General features: G+C 42.6%; 1 long non-coding RNA gene across 1 annotated transcript in view; it reads left to right on the forward strand.

The window, feature by feature from the left end:
• Positions 1 to 17925, forward strand: part of LOC142504805 (uncharacterized) — a 29708-nt gene extending 11783 nt beyond the window's left edge. The window contains exon 4 of the long non-coding RNA XR_012804350.1: positions 17692 to 17925. This is a non-coding gene — a long non-coding RNA (uncharacterized LOC142504805). The remainder of the gene's footprint in view (positions 1 to 17691) is intronic.
• The last annotated feature ends 4149 nt before the right edge of the window (positions 17926 to 22074 follow it).

Genomic DNA, 22074 nt, shown 5'->3' on the forward strand with positions numbered 1-22074 from the left:
ATATATTTTTGCTGGGTTGGATCGTTCCCAGGCTCGCTGCGACCTAATTCTAACATGAAAAATATGCAAATGATTTAACTTGACCAAAACTTGTAATTGAATCCAAAAATGAGACAATTACGCCCAACAACTTATTATTTAATCATGACTCCGTGCCAACCCAAACCAACACCGAACCATCATTTAGTCATGATTAAAATACCCCTAAAATGATGAAATAATGCCCCTAAAATTACAGTACTCGAAATTTTGGTGAATGGAGGCCAAAACATGAAAAAATCTTTCGAGAGTCACTTTGGCGCATTGCACCGTAAATTCTCGTACGACCTTGAAACTTAACCGAATCACAAACGGCCAAGAACCATGACCTTCCTAACTTGATGTGGCACTGTCCAGTTCGAGGCCATAGGCTAAATGCCAATCAAGAACTCAAACGAGCCTCTGAACCGAAGCACAACTTGCTGTCACAAAAATACAGCAGCAGCGCTTGCGTTCCTTTGCGTTGTTTGCGAGGCTAATGGCCATTGGGGCTTGAACCACCAACCAGAGCCTCTTCCCAACATCTTAAGGTGTGGCTTCAACCATGGCTAAGGGCCCTAGGCCAGCCACAATCCAAGCAACACCATGGATCACACAAAACTCCCACCCGAGAGGCGAATCTGCGCGCATGGGGAGAGTTGCTTCGTTTGCTGTCATGGACCATTCCAGTGGCCATTTGATTGACCATGGCATGATCTAGACATCAAGGGGTATAATATGAACCGTGGCTAAGGGCTAAGAAGCCAACCAAGATCCACACCAACCCACCAAAACCGAGAGTACACATGCATAAATTGAAAAAGGGGTCGAAGGGGGTGCTTGTCTTGTTTTATTTTGAAAAACCGATGTAGCCATGGACCAAGTCTTGAAAGGCCAACTTGGTCTCGTCTTAGACATAACAAGGAGATGTTCTAACCATGGTTATAGCCCGTAGGGCAGCCAAGATCAGAAACATCACCCTTGACAGCAAACTGAAAAATTCGAGACTCATTGTGACACTAGAGAAGAGTTGCTGTCATTTCTGATTTCCAGCATGTGCAGTCTTTGGAGCCTAGGGTCAAGCCACCCACCTGAAATCATCAAAACAGCCGAAACCGTGAAGAGCACAAGGAAGACAAGAAAATCTGTACATGTTTCAAAGAAATGCCTTGAACAATTTTTTTTTTTTTGCTTCATAAAAATCATGATCATGAAATGTTTAAAAATCATATTATGACTTGATTGAAGAGTGAAAGAAAATATAAACATGCCTGGATTTGTTTTGAACGAAAAACAAATGAAAACAACGACTACGCGGCGCGGAGGAGGCGGAGTGCTCTTCAATTTCTCACTCGATAAATATTTTAAATCTTTAGTGTTTTATCTATTGTATTTTAAATCTTTAGTGTTTTATATACTCATTAAATATTTTAGTGAATTAAAAAATTAATTATGGAATAACATTATCTTGGATGCATGGCTAAACATTTAAATTACTTAAATAATTCCTTAAACATTCTTTTACATTAAATTAACTTATTATTTATCTAAAATAAATTCTGAGAATGTTTTCTTAATATTAAATTTTATCTCAAAACTCCAACTCCAGTCCGGCCTCACTTAAATAACTAAAAAGGTAATAACTAAACTACTGCATAAAATAATTAAATTCAAAGGAAAGAATTTAAATCCTCATGCATAAAAATTATTAAATTTAAATACTAGAAATTATGCATGGCTTATACGTAGTCTGATTTACGGGTTCTACATAAGAAATGGTAATCAAGGACATTGTAGGATGAATCAATCTTGGGCTTAAAAATTTAAGTGTTAGTGAAATAATGTTATGGCAAATTAACAATTTAAAGTGATGACAATTTAAGGTGAAGTTGAACAGTTAGCTAAGTTATAAGAATAGACATGGAGCTAACAAAATTTTGGGAACTTAAGTTTGATGTATCATAATTTTTAATCGTGATCTTAAGAGTTAAAATTATAATTTTTTTGAAATTTAAGTTTTCTAGAAAGTTGGGTGTGATTGATGGTTAGGATATTTGATATACGCATGTAAGAGGTGAGGTAGACACCTTGTCTTGAGAAATTTTGAAAGTCATTAAAAAACATGGAACTAAGCGGATATGTGTATTGGAATTATTTTATCCAAAGCTATTTGGATTAGGTAAGTTTGAATTTCAAATTTATGAGATATTTTTTCATACGAAAATTTTGGATGAAATAAAGACAAAAGGGTAATTAATTGTGTTCGACATAAGTTATTGATGAATAAATATTAAGATTTTTACCAAGTAAGAAAGCTAAAATCGTGATATGGGGATTCTAGAACTCTAGAGGCTATAAGCGAAGTTGATTTATTAGAGTTAGTCTAAGGCTACCATGGGATAACTTATTAAGTCTTAGGCCTCAACTATATTGTAATTGGGAAGGGAATAATTTAAGCATGCAACTGATGCAAGACGGGTTTTACTAATTAGGTAGAAGATCATTATTATATAATTGGGTTTTATGGATTAATGTTATTTGATGTTTAAGATTTGCAACAATTTTACATCCGTAATGTACTTGTAAATAGTAAGTTATGTAGGTTTGGTGCCGTAAGATAAAGATTCGATTCAAGGATCTTAGGCTAATATTATTATGGGGTTGAGATAATTTTTTACTTTTAAGTCTATTATCGAGGACAGGAATCGATCAGTAAATTTTGGTGCTAAGGTTTCTTAGGGTGAACTGCATAAATACAAATGTAATAGATCAATGAACATCCTGGGTATAGTATAAATAAAAAAAATTAAGAGGCAATAAAATTCGGACTGCCATTTCTAATATTGGGAAGTTTAAAAAAAGTTGAAATTTGAGGTTACAGAAAATTGAAACTAGGTTATCATGGGTCGTTATAAGTTGAGTTCCGCAAATGAGGATTTAGAAGGTAGAATTTATTAGAATTGAGGAGACGTAATGACAACTTAACACTTATTTTATCAGAGTAGCGCAGCAAAAACGTGAATTATTGGAATATTAGAATTAAGAGTCTAAACTTTTTTTTTATCAAGGATAAGCGAATTTCGGGGACGAAATTCAATTTAAGGGGGGTAGATTGTAACGTTCCGAAAAATTTGAAGGTTCACGTAAACCACATGCATGCAAGTTATTAAATTTTTTTGGTATTTTATTAAATTGTTTTAAAGCATTAAATGTATGTTTATTTCATTAATTATGTGTTTAATAATTTTTATGCATTTTATGCATAATTCATGTATGATAGGATTTAATTCATGAAATTTTAAAAGTTCACGCACTAGGGTTTCTAGGTGCATTTCACGTTCGAACGAGGATCGGAAACCGGAGAATTTTCAGAAAAATTATTTTATTTCACGATTTATTTTTATAAATTAAGTTGAAGCGTTTTAAGTGTATTTTTCAAAAAATGTGAATTTTTGGGTATTTTTACCCGCATGATTTTAATTTTTATCGGTATACAAATTTTACCGAATCGGGAGACGTTTTGAGGTTTCGGCTAATATTTTCAAAACCATTTCAACACGATATATTTTTCGGGAGTGCGTTTGGATTTAATGGATTATTTTTAATCTTGTTGGGCTTAAAAACCTTTTCAAACCCGTAATTATCATATTAGGCCCATTAATTATTTGTTTAACCATTTAATTATTATATATTAACCCTTAACCTAAACCTAATCCCCTCCCCATCAGCCGACACCCCATTCTGATTTTAGTGCCCTCGGTTTCAGAGAGAAACACCAGCTGAAGGCACGGTTTTGGCTTGTTCTTGCTAAGAAACTCCCTCCGGCTTCCACCTCGAGTCCCTCGTGTTTTTGCGTCATTACAAACATGCTTTGTATCCTCTTTTGCTGCATCATTCACGTATATATATATATAACAGATGTGTGTATGATGCATGAAAATATTCGGTCGGTCTAGGAGCAGGAAGGATTCTTTCGATTTTCATCCATACCATGTGATGTAATCTCGCTGAAATGGGTGAGCCGGGTAAGGAGCTCCAACGGATCAGATCAACAATTTATAATGTTTGGGAATTTTGAGTGAGAATAATGGTTGTGGTAGCACCTGCAAATAATGAAAAGAACTCGTGAATGGGCGCCGGAGGGGTATCCGGCGTAGCCACTCCTATGCTAAAGTCAGCAGGTTGAAGATGAACACAAGCAATATTTGAGAGAAAATATGTGTAATGCTTTTAGAGTTCAAAGATTTCAAGATCATTAAATGACATTAATACCTGCTATTTATAGTAGAAAATGGGGTAGGTACCTCGATTCTCGTGCCATCTACTAAGTATGGCAAGTCGGCTGCCCATACTTGTAGCTTCTGATGGCTTCTAGGACACTCCAAGCCCAAGTTGTTCTGACAGATTAGATTGCCTGTATCAATCATACTCGAGTGTGGTTCAATTCTCGAGGTGACCGGGTAGTTGGTTACCCGGATACTTGCATGAGGGCCCGGGAAGAGGAGAAGTGTCCGGGAGATTGAGTGGGAGACCGGGCTGCTTGGTGTTCACTCGGGAAACCTCGTTGTACTCGGGTTCTTGATGGTACCCGGGTCATCAATGACCCGGATCCTTATGAGGGTATCACCACCCATCTCTAAAATAGTCGGGCTAGAGTTTTTACTCGCTGTCCCGATTAGTCATAGTCGTACATTTGTTGAATTTCTAAGTGTGTTGAGAGCATCGGGGTCTTCAAATATCCCGGACTCTGAATAAGGTACCGGGGCCTCCTCTCTCCCGGGCTCTGCAATTCTTGTCGTTTAGTATTCTCGATCAGTCCAAGGGGTGTCATAATGACGTGTGTTTTAGCATTTACACCGCCTAAAATCCTTTCACATTTTGAGGCAATAATGAGCCTATTTCCTCGATATCCGTACACGCCCTTTCACATGTCTGTGCAATTTCCTAGATTCGTCTTGTTCGTCCGATTTGATTAAGATAAACGGCGGAGATTGATTCCTTCTTTTATATATAGTAATCCACCTATTTTTCAATCATATTAGCAAATTATTATCCGAAAAGTATAATGGCAGGTTCAAGTAGCTCGAAGACTCCTGATATGGCGGAGGAGTTCATGAACGCAACTTTTGAAAAGCGGAAAGCTGAAATGGTATATGAAGTCTTTCAAAAGATCCTTCGCTACTGGGAGGAGATGCAAGGACTGCAGTTTCTTTACGAATGTGGAGAAGCTACCACTCCTCGACTGGTGGCAAAGCTGGAGAAATATCGGGAACGCCTGCACGTTGCCGAGACAGTGAATCTCTTTGAATATGACTACGTCTGCCAGCTGATGCTTTACAAGGAGAGGAAGATTCTAACGAACATCACCGACTCCGATAGTTTCCTCAAGACGTCCACTGGAGAAGTAAAAAAATGGATGACCATGTGGATGGCTTTTGTAGAGGAGGAGTATTTCAATGTAATCCACAAAAATTTCTTTAAATAAATAAAATGCTTATCTAGTTTATCTTTGTTTTTTACTTTGCTGCAAAAATTTAATTTCATCAGTTGATATATATATCATGAACTGAACAAAATAACTGACATAAGACTAGCTGACAATAACTGATAAATGACGAACTGAAATGCCAGGACTTAATATCCCCCGAGTTTGAAATAAAGTGTCGAGGCCTCATATCTCCCGGGATTAAAATAGAATGCCGGGGCCTCATATCTCTCGGGATTAAAATAGAATGCCGGGGCCTCATATCTTCCGGGCTTAGAATAAAGTGCAGGGGCCTCATACCTCCCGGGCTTAAAATAATGTGTCGGGGCCTCATATCTCCCGGGCTTAGAATAAAGTGCCGGGGCCTCATACCTTCCGGGCTTAAAATAAAGTGTCGGGGCCTCATATATCCCGGGCTTAGAATAAAGTGTCGGGGTCTCATATCTCCCGGGCTTAGAATAGAGCACCGTTTTATATTCTCGGGCAACTAATATGGTGTCATAATGGTGCATGCTTTAGCATTAAACTCTCGCCGAAAATCGTTTCGCATTCCGAGAATCCGATAAATCTGACACATTTATAATTGTCCATGTCCCTTCATATGCCCGGTACAATTTTCAAGGCTCATCACGATCGTCCACGTGTTCTTAGATCAACGGGTGAGATCTTCCCCCACCGCCTATATATACTAGGCCTCCTATTTTGAAAAAAACACTTTCAAATTCACAAACTCGGCGAAGCTCTTGCAAAATTTTTTCTCGAAGTCTTCTCTGCGCAAACTCCCTCTTCTCCGGTGAACTTCCGCCGCTGCCACCACCCATCTCTCTTTGAAATCGTAAGTTCTTTCTCCCAACCATGTATAATTCTACTTCCTCTACTTCTGGAGCCAATGCGCGGGGCTCTCCCAGTGATGAGTCCACCGCGCTGCGCTCAAACTCCTCCTCATCTCCCCCTCGCGGTCGCCTTCTTTCCCAGACTTCTCAAAAATAAAAAACTCTTCAAACCAAACCCTCCTCTTCGGGCACCTCCCGTGTCTCTAAAAAGGACAAGGGTAAGGGCAAAGCCCGGGCTTCTGGCCACCCTTCTACGGAGACCCCGGGAGTTCCTTGGTTCTCCTCAATGAGCAGCTCTCTGCGCTCGGGGGCGGACGAGGAACTCAGAACTCTGGGGTTTATTCCTTTGTCCTATTCTATCATAATCCTCGGGGCCTCTGATAGGGCAAACAACCCTCCCCCGGGTTATACCACCTTTTTCCGGGACCAAGTAAGAAATGGTCTTCGTTTTCCCCTCCCTCTTTTTTATATTCAGGTCGCCAAGTTTTTTGGTGTGCCTTTCAACCAATTCCATCCCAATTCCTTTCGTATCATGGCTTCGGCCTATATTCTCTTTAAAATGAATAATCTTCTTATCATCCCCCTTGTTCTTCACTATTATTTTTCTTGCCGGCTTGGGGATAATGCATTTTCCTTGACCGCCCGGCAAAATGCCCAATTCCTTGATGACATCCCTTCCTCACAGAAAGGGTGGAAAGGAAGATATTTCTTTATTCAACTCCCCGGTCCTCTCCCTTGTCTGACCGGGTTTCTCCCTTCTCTCCCCACGCAACCCGCCCTTCCCCAGGCTTATAAATTTGAGGAACCTTTCCTCGCAAGTCAAACCCTGGTGGAGGGCCACAAATATTCATCCTCCGTTCTCAACTCCAACGAGAATCTGGTGGCTTATGGGTTGAGTACCTGGGCAGAGGACCCTTTGGACAGGGTGATCGACGAGGCTGCTGGCTCGGGTGCTCAACCTGGTACATATCGTTTCATACCCGTCTTTTAATATTTCTTATGCAAATTTGCAATTTGTACTGACGTTTCTTTTCCCTATTTATTTAGATAACTCGAGAATTCAGGAGGTTTATGCCAAGAAATGGGCGGCCGAGAAGGTGGCCAAAGAAAAGAAGCTGGCAGCCAGGAAAGCTGCTTTGGAGAAGAAACAGGCCAAGGAGGCGGCCCAACGAGCACAACGGGCTCGGCCGAGGCCCACCGGGAGGAGGAGGCCACCCATGATGAATCCCGGGATGACTCTGAAGATCACGTCCCTCTGACCCAGAGGAAGCGAAAGGCTATCACAAGCCCGGAGCATATTTTGGCCAAGGACGGCCGGGAGGTGGGTCAAAGCTCCTCTCCTGTGACCCGGTCAACCACCCCTCCCCTCCAACAATCTGACCAACAGCCTCGCCTCCTCGAGCTCGAGCAGCAACCCAATCAACAACCTCCTCTCCTCGAGCAGCCTCCCCGAATAAATATTCTTGAGGAGGGGCCTTCGGCACGGGGGATGAAGATTTTCAAACAGCTTCTCACTCCTGACGAGGAGGCTCGTTTGAAGAATGCTCGTGCTTCTGCCAAAATTTTTGAGGGCTCGAACAAGCTTTTGTCGGTAAGTTTTTTGTTAGTCCCCATAATCTTTTCTTACTCTGATCACTGTTGATTCTTATTGAACTTGTTTTTGAACAGGCAGCTCACCTGCTGATCTCGGCTTTTGAGGAGGTTGCAGGGGCTGCCACTATCTCTGGCAAGCAAGCCCGGTCTTTCCAAGATGCTCAGGAGAGGCTGCAAGAGGAGCTAGCCCGTGCTCGAGCCACCCATGAGGAAGAAGTGGCTGAGTGCGACAAGGCCCAAGAGGACATTACTGAAGGCCTTGTCCGAGAGGAACGTCTGCAAGGCTCTCTGTCTGTCTCGGAATCGAGCCTCCATGCCATTTCAAAACAGGCAGAGTTTCAATTGCATCGGGCTAAGCGAGCAGAGAGTGCCCTGGCCCTGGCTGAATATAACAAAGACAAGTGGCAAGCTTCCTTCCTTCAATCTCCCGAGTTGAAGAAGGCCGTGGTGGATAAGGCCTATCCTCTCTTTCAGACCGGTTTTGAAAAATTCCGGGAGCAATTTGAGGAAGCTGGACTCCTACCTCCAGATAGGGAAAACTTTCCCGATTTTGGTCTGGCCATTGCTTCCCTTCCGATAGGAAAATAAGAATGAAAATACAATCCTAATCTATATCTACATGTTCAGGCCCGGGCTGCAAGGTGAGGAGGAGAAGGAAGCATCCCGAGAAGAGCAGCCCGGGCCTGAACATGTAGATATAGATTAGGATTGTATTTTCATTCGTATTTTCCTGTCTTGTAATCTTTTGGCCTTCGAGCTTTTATTAATGAAAATCTTCATTTCCCCTTATCTTCTCTGCAATCATATTCCGATATGTCTTCAATAACTCGGATGATATAACTGTTTGTATGTCAATAACCTAAAAATCTTCTAAGTGCTTTGGATTAACCGGCGACTTTAAATAAGTACCCGGGATTTCTATCCCCGCAATGAATAAAATGCCTCACATTTCGTAAATGAACTGGATGTAAGCAACCTTAAACACGGATATAAAACCTTAGCGCGTATAACAAGTAGAAAAGTTGGGTAAGAGCATATTTCAGGGTTAAGGTACGGAGCCTTGGGCCGGGGAGCAGGTCCCGAGACTTGGGAGTCGTCGAGGTGTGGTTCCCCGAGCTAGGGTGTAGTGCCATGGGCTTATAAGAACCAAGGTACGGAGCTTTGGGCCGGGGAGCAGGTCCCGGGACTTGGGAGTGGTCGAGGTGTGGTTCCCCGAGCCAGGGTGTAATGCCCTGGGCATTTAAGAACCAAGGTATCGCGCCTTGGGCTGGGGAGCAGGTCCCGGGAGTTGGGAGTGGTCGAGGTGTGGTTCCCCGAGCCAAAGTGTAGTGCCCTGGGCTTTTAAGAACCAAGGTACGGAGCCTTGGACCAAGGAGCAGGTCCCGGAACTTGGGAGTGGTCGAGGTGTGGTTCCCCGAGCCAGGGTGTAGTGCCCTGGGCTTTTAAGAACCAAGGTACGGAGCCTTGGGCCGTGGAGCAGGTCCCGGGACTTGCGAGTGGTCGAGGTGTGGTTCCCCGAGCCAGGGTGTAGTGCCCTGGGCTTTAAAGAACCAAGGAACGGAGCCTTGGGCCGGGGAGCAGGTCCCGGGACTTGGGAGTGGTCGAGGTGTGGTTCTCCGAGCCAGGGTGTAGTGCCCTGAGCTTTTAAGAACCAAGGTACGGAGCCTTGGGCCGGTGAGCAGGTCCCGGGACTTGGGAGTTGTCGAAGTATGGTTCCCCGAGCCAGTGTGTAGTGCCCTGGGCTTTTAAGAACCCAGGTACGGAGCTTTGGGCGGAGGAGCAGGTCCCAGGACTTGGGAGTGGTCGAAGTGTGGTTCCCCGAGCCAGGGTGTAGTGTCCTGGGCTTTTAAGAACCAAGGTACGGAGCCTTGGACCGAGGAGCAGGTCCCGGAACTTGGGAGTGGTCGAGGTGTGGTTCCCCGAGCCAGGGTGTAGTGCCCTGGGCTTTTAAGAACCAAGGTACGGAGCCTTGGGCCGGGGAGCAGGTCCCGGGACTTGCGAGTGGTCGAGGTGTGGTTCCCCGAGCCAGGGTGTAGTGCCCTGGGCTTTAAAGAACCAAGGAACGGAGCCTTGGGCCGGGGAGCAGGTCCCGGGACTTGGGAGTGGTCGAGGTGTGGTTCTCCGAGCCAGGGTGTAGTGCCCTGGGCTTTTAAGAACCAAGGTACGGAGCCTTGGGCCGGTGAGCAGGTCCCGGGACTTGGGAGTTGTCGAAGTATGGTTCCCCGAGCCAGTGTGTAGTGCCCTGGGCTTTTAAGAACCCAGGTACGGAGCTTTGGGCGGAGGAGCAGGTCCCAGGACTTGGGAGTGGTCGAAGTGTGGTTCCCCGAGCCAGGGTGTAGTGTCCTGGGCTTTTAAGAACCAAGGTACGGAGCCTTGGGCCGGGGAACAGGTCCCGGGACTTGGGAGTGGTCGAGGTGTGGTTCCCCGAGCCAGGATGTAGTACCCTAGGCTTTTAAACTGGTACTTCCCGAGTTAAGATGCAAGAAATATAACACCTCTTTTTTGAGAAAAATATAACCTTCATTATATCTTCAATCAATCAATTACATCTGTTAGGCATAATATTGCTTTAAATTAAATACTTTCCGAGGCCTCTTGAGAGAGCGTCCTTGCGTATCCTCTAGATAAAAAGATCCCGATCTGACCCTCCGGATAATTTTATAAGGTCCTTCCCACCGAGCTTCCAGCTTCCCAACATCCACAGCAGGTTTGACTTTCTTCATGACTAGATTCCCTACTTGGAAGTCTCGGATTCAGACCTTTGTTTTATATGATCTCATAACTCGGCTCCTGTATGCCTTCATGCGTATGAATGCCCGATCTCTTTTTTCTTCCACCAAATCCAACTTCATAGCCCGGGCCTGATCATTGTTGTCCGGGTAAGATTCTACCCGGGAAGAAGTTTGCCCGATCTCAACTGGAAGGACTGCTTCAGAACCATATACCAGATTGAAAGGAGTTTCTTGAGTAGGTGCCTGGGGAGTAGCTCTGTAAGCCCAAAGAACACTGGGTAATTCTTCCACCCAATCCTTTCCTTTGCCTTGTAGCCTTGTCTTCAGTGCTTGTACAATAATTCTATTGACAACTTCTGTCTGGCTATTAGCTTTAGGATATGCAACATAGGTAAAAGATTGAGTGATCTTCATTTCCTTGCACCATGACGTAATTACTTTGCCCTGAAACTGTCTCCCATTGTCCGAGATCAATCTTCTAGGCACTCCAAACCGGCATACAATATTTTTCCATAGAAATTTCAATACCTCCTGCTCAGTGATTTTTGCCAAGGGCTTAGCTTCTATCCACTTGAAAAAATAATCAACAGCTACTAACAAGAGTTTTTTCTGAGCCCGGGCAATCGGGAAAGGAACCACAATATCCATGCCCCATTGTTCAAAAGGGAAAGATGCCCAAATGGGCTTCATGAGAGTGGCCGGGCTGTGCTTAAAATTCAAATGATGTTGACAGCCCCCACAAGCTTGGACCACTCGAGCAGCATCTTGACTTAAAGTTGGCCACCAGAAACGAGCAAGCATTGCTTTCCGGGCCAAAGACATTTCTTCGAGGTGCTCGGCACAACATCTTTCATGAATCTCTCGGAGGACATAATCCACCTCTTTTTCAGGTAAGCATTTTAAAAAAGGTCCCTGGAACGATCTCCTGTAAAAAATATTATTTAAGAGAACAAACCTGGGAGCTTGTCTCTTAGTTTTCTGAGCTCGGGCTCTGTCCTCGGGTAATTCATTATTTACGATGAACTTGATCAGAGGTGTCATCCAGGAGTCCTCGGGTTCTGGTAACATTCTTCCTCAGTAGAAAGGATCAGCCGAGATGCATGCAAGATTTCCCGGGTACTAACTTCTGACAAAAAAGCAACCATTTTTGCCACAGCATCTGCCTCGCTATTCTCCTACCCGGGGTATTTGTTCAATACCCCAATCCGTAAAAACTTCTGCTCGGGCTTTGATGAGCTGTAAACACTTTAGCATCCTGTCATCCTTAGCTTCATACACGCCCTTTATCTGCTGAGTAATGAGTTGCGAATCAGAATATAGAATAATTCGGGAAGCCCCAACTTCTCGGGCAGCTTGAATACCAGCTAGGACAGCTTCATACTCGGCCTCATTGTTGGTTACCCAGGAGTCAATCCTCAGTGCTAGTTTAATCTTTTCTCCCGGGGGAGATATTATCACAACCCCTACTCCACACCCGGCAAGGCTAGACGCCCCATCCACGAATATTCTCCATACTTCCTCCTCATTGGGTTGGACCATCTCGGATAAAAAATATGACAGAGCTTGTGCTTTGATGGCAACCCGGGGTTTTTATTCAATGTCATACTCCCCTAACTCTACTGTCCACTTGATCATTCGCCTGGATACTTCAGAGTGAGTTATGATCCTACCGAGAGGACTATTGGTAAAAACAATGATTTGATGTGACAGGAAATAGGGCCTTAGCTTCCGGGCGGTCATGATCAAGGCCAAAGCCATTTTCTCCACTCCACTGTATCGGAGCTCGGGTCCTCCTAGAGAATGGCTGACATAATAGACAGGTTTTTGATCAGAGCCTTCTTCTTTTATCAGAACTGAGCTGACAGCATACTCTGTAGTGGACAGATGAACACATAATTTCTCTCCGGGCTCCGACTTCACCAATACAGGGAGCTCTACAAGATGAATCTTCAAGTCCTGGAAGGCCTGTTCACATTTATCATCCCATCCAAATTGCTGGGCCTTCCTCAAGACTTGAAAGAAAGATAACTTATGTGCGCTGATCGGGAAATAAATCGAGAGAGGGAAGCAATCCTCCCGGTCAGCTTTTATACTTCTTTGACAGATCGGGGAGATGACATGCACAACACAGATTTGACTTTCTCGTGATTCACCTCGATCCCCCGATCTATCACTATGAATCCCAAGAATTTGCCACTCTTTACGCCAAAGATGCACTTGGCAGGGTTAAGCTTGATCCCGTACCGCATGAGAGTGGCAAAAGTTTCTTTCAGATCAACAATAAAGCTTGCAACCTCCCGGGTCTTGCCCAGAATATCATCCACATAGACTTCCACATTTCACCCCAGCTGCTTCTCGAAGACTTTGTTCATTAGACGCTGGTAAGTAGCCCTTGCATTATTCAACCCGAAAGGCATTACAATATAACAAAATGTACCTCCCGAGGTGATGAAGCTGGCTTTATCTTGATCACTCTTGGCCAGGAGGATTTGATGATACCCCTGGTATGCATCCATGAAGCTCAGCAATTCGATGCCCGATGTAGAATCCATCAATTGATCAATACGGGGCAGAGGATAATGATCCTTGGGACAGGCCTTATTAAGATCGCGGAAGTCTACACACATGCGCCACTTCCCGGTAGATTTGGGCACCAATACCACATTCGAGAGCCATGTAGGGAATTGAATTTCCCGAATGTGGCCGGCCTTCAGGAGTTCTTTCATCTGCTCATCAATGACTTTGTCCTTTTCAGGACCAAAGTGTCTCTTCTTTTGCTTTATCGGGTGAGATCCCGGGAGAATGTTCAGTTGGTGCTCCGATATTAAGGAAAAATCCCTGTCAGCTCCTGTTGGGACCAGGCAAACACATGGATATTAGCTTTTAAACAGTTAATTAAACTAACCCGGTTGGATGTACTGAGATCCCGAGCCACCCGGATTTGTTGGCCTGGTCCGACTTCTACTATCTCCTACTCTTCTTCTGCTACAAAATGCACTTCCCCTTTCTCCACCACTCTTCCTCCTGCTACATCCCCTGGCTCCCACAGGAAACTTTATCTTTTGGTGGTAGGTAGATGCCACAGCCCTCAGCTCATTCACGACCAGCCTCCCTAGAATGATGTTATAAGATGATGGGGAGTCCACCACGGTGAAAGAAGTCATCACCATTTTCTTGAGATCCTGGGAGCCCAAGGTTAGTGGTAATACAATCTCCCCTTCCGGGTAGACCACATGGCCAGCAAAGCCAAAGAGGGCAGTTTTCACAGTTTCCAAGTGATAGTCCTGCAATCCATCTGCACAAAGGCATCTTTAAAAATTACATTTACAGAGCTGTCTGAGTCAATAAAGACTCTCAGAATGTCATAATTTGCCACCCGGGCTTGGATCACCAAGGCATCATTGTGGGGTAGATTCACTCCCTTTAAATCCTCGGGGCCAAAACTGATGACCGCCTCGCTCCTCCTCATTCCTTCTACCTCCATACACTCCCTCCTACTCCTCGACTTCCTCGCCCAGTTGGAGTCTCCGTCAGTAGAGTCTCCTGATATCATTTTTATCAGCCCCGTAGCAAGGGGTGAATTCTTTTTTCTCTCAAGCTCGGGCTCTCTTCTTCTCCCGGGCTCTCCTCTCGGACTATTCCTCATACTTCCTCCCCGGGCGTTGGACCCTGGCTGCCGAGATGTCCAAGGTAGCAATCTCGGCTCTCTGTTGTTGTGACTGGGTCCGGGGATGGAAGATGGGACATAATTTTCCTTTAATGTTTTGTAATCTTTAGTGTTACGGTAACACTTTTTGTGGAAAGTGCAAAATCATCTCTTTTTCTGGCAAGGATAATTAATGGTCCGGGGCCATGTCTCTACTGCATTCTTGTACTTCCCTTTCCCGGGCAATCTTCAGAGGCACGTGCTGAGAAAAATGCCCTGGATTACCCCTCTTCCGCCCCCTCTCCTCGGGCTTAGACACCCGATCTCCTCTCTCCTTCTTAACAGCCTCCCTTCTTCTGCTTCTGAGCCTCTTCTATGTTAATATACTTCTCTGCCCGGGACAATAAGTCCTCAAAATCCCTGGGCACCTTCTTAGTCAATGATTTGAAAAACTCACCCTCTCTCAGGCCCTGGGTGAATGCGGTAGTCTTTGTTTCAGTGGCACAAGTTGGAACGTCCAGAGCCACTCTGTTGAATCTTCGAATATAAGCCCTCAGACTATCCTCCGGGCTCTGCTTGACTTCGAAAAGACTAAAAGCAGTCTTCTTGTACTTTCTGCTGCTACTGAAATGGTGTGAGAACAACTTTTGGAAGTCTCTGAAAGAACTAATACTTTGAGGGGCCAAACCTTCGAACCACCTTTGAGCCGAATCCACCAATGATGTCAGGAACACCTTACACTTGATTCTATCAGTGTAACAGTGTAGCATGGACATGTTCTCGAATCTGGCCAAATGTTCCTCTGGGTCTGCGTTGCCATCATAATCCTTTATTTTGGCTGATTTAAAGTTCCCGGGAAGAGGTTCCCGGACAATGATCTCAGCAAACGGGCATCCCTTAGAGACTGCCCGAGAAGTGCCCTGATTTTCCTACTGTCCTTCCAGCACCTTCATCTTCTGTCTCAACATTAACAACTCTTCTGTCACGGTAGGAGATTTGGACCCGGCGCTGGATTCCTCGTCTTCTCCTCCCATCTCATCCTCCTTCATCTCCTGCTCCTGCTCATGCCTCTGTCTGTCCCCGGGTGGTGTAACATGATGAGACTTCTTTTCTGGCCATAGCTTGCTTTATGGCATCGGATACAATCTTTTGTAACTCCTCTGGGCTTAAAGTAATGAGATTTGGTCCAGTGTTATTAACACCGACTTGTCTTGAAGTCTGCCCTCAATCATCCTGGGCGCGAGAATTATCTTGGTTGGTTCTTCTTGTACGAGCCATATCAACGTCTTGAACTCAAGTTTCCCACAGACGGCGCCAATTATGTAATCTCGCTGAAATGGGTGAGCCGGGTAAGGGGCTCCAACGGATCAGATCAACAATTTATAATGTTTGGGAATTTTGAGTGAGAATAATGGCTGTGGTAGCACCTGCAAATAATGAAAAGAACTCGTGAATAGGCGCCGGAGAGGTATCCGGCGTAGCCACTCCGATGCTAAAGTCAGCAGGTTGAAGATGAACACAAGCAATATTTGAGAGAAAATATGTGTAATGCTTTTAGAGTTCAAAGATTTTAAGATCATTAAATGACATTAATAACTGCTATTTATAGTAGAAAATGGGGTAGGTACCTCGATTCTCGTGCCACCTACTAAGTATGGCAATTCGGCTGCCCATACTTGTAGCTTTTGATGGCTTCTAGGACATTCCAAGCCCAAGTTGTTCTGACAGATTAGACTGCCTGTATCAATCATACTCGAGTGTGGTTCAATTCTCGAGGTGACCGGGTAGTTGGTTACCCGGGTACTTGCATGAGGGCCCGGGAAGAGGAGAAGTGTCTGGGAGATTGAGTGGGAGACCGGGCTGCTTGGTGTTCACTCGGGAAACCTCGTGGTACTCGGGTTCTTGATGGTACCCGGGTCATCAATGACCCGGATCATTATGGGGGTATCACCATGCATTTTTTTTAATTGTGACTCACGTTTTCCTTCAGTTGTGCAAGGGGCCTGCTGTAGGGTGTGTTCGAAGGATGTTATCAGCGTAGGGAGTGGAATGGTAGGGTGGAAACGAGATCAGCACACCACTTTGTAAGGGTGGTCTCGGCTCATGTTTATTGGTTCGGTAATGGGTTTGGTTGATGTAGGGAGGATTCGGCTGTGCATGGACTCTAACCTAGCCATGTTTCAGACCTTGTAGACACTAGTGAGATGTTAGGAAGCAGTCATGGGTGTTTGGTTGAGGGAGAAGCCGATCCTCGGAAGCATGGCGTGAATCGAGGGGGATGTGATAGTTTCGGCTGGTTTTATCGCGTGGCTGTACAGCGGCTTTTGCTTGGATTTGGCTTAGTTTAGAAGGATAGTTAGGTTCCTAATGGTGATTTTAATGGTTGGACAGGTGGTTGTAGAAGGGAGGACCGAAATAATTATGGTTTGGGGGCCATGTGTTGTAATGGGATTTTAGTAAAGGGGTTGGCCGAGAGTTTGTGAGGTTCTGAAATTTTCATCTGTGAGTTCAGGGGATTGGTTACCTTGGTTTAGGAGCTTTAAGTGTTTGTAAAATATTGTAAAAAGTTGGGAAAATTTTCGGTTTAGTTTCGAGTCGATTCGGGTTAAAACCGGGACCTTGATCCAAGTTTTTAAAACGAATCGGTTAAGTTGTGATTTGGGCTCGAGTTACGTCTAGGAAATGCTTTTAAATATGTTTTAGGATATTTTAAGGAGTTTGGTAAGCTTCGAGTCAACTTTAAATGTCCAGGGATGAAACGGTATTTTTTGGGTTTCCAGGGGCAAAATGGTCATTTTGCACCCTGAGTGAGATTTTTGTACTGACAGCGTCCTGAGCGCAAATTCATGATATTTTAAATGTTTAGGCATCATGTTTATTATTTTTACGCAATTATGATAAATACGTCGCATGCTTGGTTTTAAGAAAAATGTTACGTATATGCATGTTTTTATTAAGTGGTGAATATGATGTTATTTTTGAAGGATGAAATTTGGTTGTAACTAACGATGTATATGTATACGTTGACATTAGATATGATGAGCTGAGGCACGAGCTCAGTGGGCAGGTAATGCTGTCACTGATGTCCCCTGCCGCCGGATACCACGGTTTATAGATGGATCCATCGAATAGAGCTGATACGATAGAGCTGATACGAAAATCACAACTAATGAACTGAATTCAATTAAAAAGGAAATGTACACGTTTACGAATATGATGACATGCTTTAATACGATATGATTTTACACGACACGTTTACGTTATGCTTTTAAGTTCATGAAATATATGTTGAGTATGATATTTTTCACTGTTGTGTGCTATGTATATGTTATTACTGGTTCAGGTGTGTTGAGTCTTTAGACTCACTAGGCGTGTGTGATACAGGTGAGTTCGATGTCGAGGAGACTGGAGGTGCTGGACTTTAAGTCAGCGGACCTGATGGGCGACACGATCCGATGACCTATGATTTTTTCGCACATTATGATTTTTGTTTTTGGAGAGGATACGATGATTTTACACGCAGTTTTATTTTACAGTTGATGTCATGATTTTACTCGTCTTTACTCCGTCTTATTTTATTGGTAATTACTTGTGATAATTTTTAAATGATGTTTCTAAGTAGGGTTGTATACATGCGATTTATTTAAATGTTATTTTTAAATTGAAAGTTTTAAAAAAATATATATTCCGCATTTTAAAACGAGGAGACGTTACACAATCAATTACGTGGTTCGGCGAATGAAAACGCCTACATCCACGGAAGAACAAGCAAAACTCTTTTATTGATGGACTTCATAATCAAGTTTACAGGTGCACAAACAATAGTCAAAAAATGAATCACAATTGATCTCTTCTTACTCAAATGCTCTCAATCTTTCCTCCCTATCAGTGCACTCTTTTGTGGTTTCTTTTTGTGAAGTTACGATCCCTCTCTTGTGCCTTTAACCAAGCTATATATCCTTGTCAACAAGAGATAACTACCTGTTGATCTTTCCCAAGCCTCTGTCAGCTGTCCAACTGAACCCCTACTCCAAGCCTTTAACTAACTGAATTACGGTTATGGCCATTAACCATTAGAAAAGTTTTATGCTTGGTGTTTTACTAACAATTAACCAACTTGTGAGTCACCTTATATTCTAAAACTGTAATGCCTCAGATTCGACGAATGTCCTCATTGTATCAAGACGAGTCTTTCCAGCGTGCTTATGTCCTCACTCACACGCACCCTAGGAAACTTCCCAAGAGGTCACCCATCCCAAAATTGTCCCAAGTCAAGCACGTTTAACTTTTGAGTTCTTATGTGATGAGCTACCGAAAAGAAGATGCACATTCGTGATATGAGTAGTACAAATCAAATCTTTTAAGACCTCTTCAACTGTACAGCCCATTTACATTGAACAGTCTCGGAATCCCTTTCATTCCCGTGTGGGTTGGTTCATTCATGTTCCCTCCACCTAGAAGCCTGCCAGGAGCCGCTCATTGTCCGTGCAACTGATGGCATCGGCGATCACCCCCCGCCCTCTTCGGCCCCGGGCCTCACATGCCCACCAGCTTCCGCTTGGTTCGTCCCCGAACCACACCGTACTAAGAGAGGTCGGCTTTGATACCAACTTTAACGCCCCAAATTCGACGAATGTCCTCACTGTATCAAGACGAGTCTTTCCAGCGTGCTTATGTCCTCACTCACACGCACCCTTCCCAGGGGGTCACCCATCCCAAAATTGCCCCAAGTCAAGCACGCTTAACTTTTGAGTTCTTATGTGATGAGCTACCGAAAAAAAGATGCACCTTCGTGATATGAGTAGTACAAATCAAATCTTTTAAGCCCTCTTCAACTGTATAGTCCATTACATTGAACAGTCTCGGAATCCCTCTCATTCCCGTGTGGGTCGGTTCATTCATGTTCCCTTCACCTAGAAGCCTGCCAGGAGCCGCTCATTGTCCGTGCAACTGATGGCACCGGCGATCACCCCCCGCCCTCTTCGGCCCCGGGCCTCACAAAAACATAACATAGACATCCTTTCCAAAAATGCACAAGGTTGGTATCTTCATTTACCAAAATCAACCAAAATTGTTTAAACCTGATGGTAAAAACCTCCAATATGGGTTCTTGATAAATTTCACCCACAAAAAATTAAAAGAAAGCTAGAAAGAAATAAAAATTTTAGCATTCGTTTCGAGCGCATCATTCACTGAAAACAAAAATAGAAAGGAAAAGAGAAGATCAGCCATGCATATCGCTCAGTTTTTTAACATGACCTAGTTGACTCCCCCCATTTTCCAAACTCAGTCAACTAAACTCACTATAAAAAGATTTGATTCAACCTGTATTATATCTCCAAGGATCCATCTCCTTTCATTTGAGAGCTTTTTTCCCGGAAATTTCTTTTTTGGATTCAAGATTTCTTTAGTTTTCACATTCAATCCGATCGAAAAGGCTCAAGACAAAAGTTGTAAAAAAATGGCCCAGTTGAAACAACAATACCAGATTAATAGAGGAGTTTACGCTGCTTCATCAAAGAAAAATGTGGGAGGCTTCACAAGGAATTGCGAATCTTTGGTCAAAGAACAACGAACTTGGAAGATCTTTTGATGCGAAGCCTCTCCTGGGGCTAGACCCAACCACAGTTTTATGAAACTATCTTTCAAAATCTGAAACCAAATAACTTTTTGATTTCGGTTCAAAATTGGAAACAGAACTTACGAATCAATTTTGTTTGCAGATTCTCCGAACAAAGAAGAGTTCCGATAAAAAACAGTGGGTTGAAAAAACACAAGCAATCTTGATTTTAATTATAACAAAACTTTTTATTGAATTTCTAACATATTTACTCAAAGTGTTAAGTTGATATATAAAGTTGGAAGCTGAAACTCGAAATCAACCAAACTGAAAATCTAATGAGCTGCAATATTTAGATGATATCCTACAACTCAATGGTGCAAATGACAATACACCAAAAACACTGAATAAATTTATCTAGGCAAAATATTAATTGCAAGATTGAGCTGATGGAAACAGAAACAACAATCAACTTGAATGATACAGTTCTTGTATTTTTGTCATATCGTTCGACTCACTTATTCAAATAGAATGATTCAATATGAATTATAAAGCTAAGATATCGATAAACAAACCATTTTCATGAGTCAAAGTCTTAATTGGGGTAGAGGAAGCTGATAAATCACGATGAAATTGTTAGTTCTGCATTAAAATGAAGAACAAGTTTCAGATTACTAATAGCCTGATCTGTCAAGCACATCTTTCTCATATGAACTTGGAATTGAGTAATTCTTGATTCCATAGAACTCTAAGAGAAAGATCCTACAATTTTCATGTTTTTTACTTTACCCCAAAATCGAAAAATCAAGAGCTACAACAAAGCAAATCCACCAACTCGACTTGTACTAACTTGACAATAGCTCACTTGGAACAGCTTAGATCAAGCCAACAGCTCAAGCTCATAACATACCAGATTAGACAACCAGATCAGCCCAGCTTGATCTGATAACAGCTCAGTTTCAGAAAATGGCCAGAAACGCGAATTTGACTGTCGCAGTGTTAGAATCCGTACACAACCTTCCAAGCAGTCATTTTCTTGTGTCTAACATATATATCAATATTGGAGTCTATGTATAAAACATATTAAAGATTAAATACAAGTTTTGCAAGGGGATTCAAAGCATGATAGCTTATAAGAAGAAATTAGCTAGAATGAGAGCGAGCCCAATTATGATGATACATTTGATATATACATACACTATAAAAAATAATTTTACACACAATCACTCACATACATACATGAAAGTTGAGCTTCAAAGTTTAGTTGAATTGGTCTTCAGACAATGACATTAAAGATTGTGTTTGTAGTATTGGCATAATAGACATTTAACATTATGATGATTGTGAGATTTCAGCTTGCAATCAAGTGTATTAGGAGTTTCAATTAGGCAATCGATAAGTCTTAAGTTGAAATAGGTTTATACAAGTAGTCGCATAAATCAAAGTTTTCTAGTAGATCCTTCTTAGGTGGAAGAAGGGATGACATAGGATCGGAGTTCTTAATCTCCGAACATCCATAAACAAATATGTGTCTATTTATTTATTGTATTTAATTATTGCTATTGTTTTTTAAGATGCATTGTCGAAAAATTTTATATATTCTTCAAATACCAAAATATTACATACAAAATGTTTGATAAAATGCTCCAATCAAAACAATTTTACACATTCAAATTGCATATTTTTGAAAATTTTTTCAAAATATTTAATAGATTTTTACGAAAGATTATTTTGAACTGTCTTTCGATTGGTTTTGAAAACTTAACTCGATTTAATTCATCGGTGTTCAATATTTCAATAACTATGTTATTGTAGCTCAACGATTATCCTCAAATCGATCCTATCACATAAGACCCTAAATCCATACGAAAATCCCAAAAAAAAAAAAAAAACTGGAAATCGAATTAAAAATTCAGAATCATATGAGCAAACAAAGAATTCCCTGTATTGCAATTCTCAAAAGAGTTAAGCCGCGATAACGTACGTGAAGTCGTGAATAGCCCACCCAAGTTTCAATTTGACCCAATTAATAAAGTTCCGATCAATCTTTGACCAGATAATTTTTTAATTGGGTTGACCTATTAATTAAAGTTGTTATATTATATAACTTTTAATTGATTCGGTAAAATTTTATTTAAAATTATAATTACACTTTAATTATAATTTTTTTAATTTTCTTATATAGCCTTATTTTTTAAATGTTTCAA

This window comes from Primulina tabacum, chromosome 10 (genome assembly GCF_025594145.1).
Source record: "Primulina tabacum isolate GXHZ01 chromosome 10, ASM2559414v2, whole genome shotgun sequence".
Classification (NCBI taxonomy): Eukaryota; Viridiplantae; Streptophyta; class Magnoliopsida; order Lamiales; family Gesneriaceae; genus Primulina; species Primulina tabacum.